The sequence below is a fragment of the Rhagoletis pomonella genome, unplaced genomic scaffold, assembly GCF_013731165.1.
Source record: "Rhagoletis pomonella isolate Grant_MI unplaced genomic scaffold, Rhpom_1.0 Rhpom_scaffold_01466, whole genome shotgun sequence".
Taxonomy (NCBI): Eukaryota; Metazoa; Arthropoda; class Insecta; order Diptera; family Tephritidae; genus Rhagoletis; species Rhagoletis pomonella.
Genome location: NW_023460020.1, coordinates 21,935 through 22,404, shown reverse-complemented (window position 1 = coordinate 22,404; position 470 = coordinate 21,935).

Genomic DNA, 470 nt, shown 5'->3' with positions numbered 1-470 from the left:
TAATTATTGTTATTAGTAATACAGTAAAACCCGCTTAAGTACCTCACGAAAAATGTCAGATTTTTGAGGTACTTAGGCGGGTTGTGTACTTACCCCGATGCGGGTACTTAAGCGAACATAATTATTGATGTAGTTACATCTTTTTGTTAACTTACATAAATACGTAAATCCTTGAATAAAACATAAACATTTAATGAAGTTTACGTATTTATTTAAGATTTTTCAATTAAAACACAGTTCATTCCCTAATAAATACCATGTAAACCTAAGCTTAAAATTGCATAGAACACTTAAAGAAAAAAAATCATCAGAATTTAAAATTTTTTTCTAGATGTGTTTTGTGAGTTTAATTAATTTATCCTCTCCGTGTCCTCCAGCATCAGAATCCTCAGCCTCAAAAGACTGTGCAACGATATCTGCTTCGGATAATAAAGAGCCTGAAGTATCTTCCCCTTCCCCCATTGAAGTGC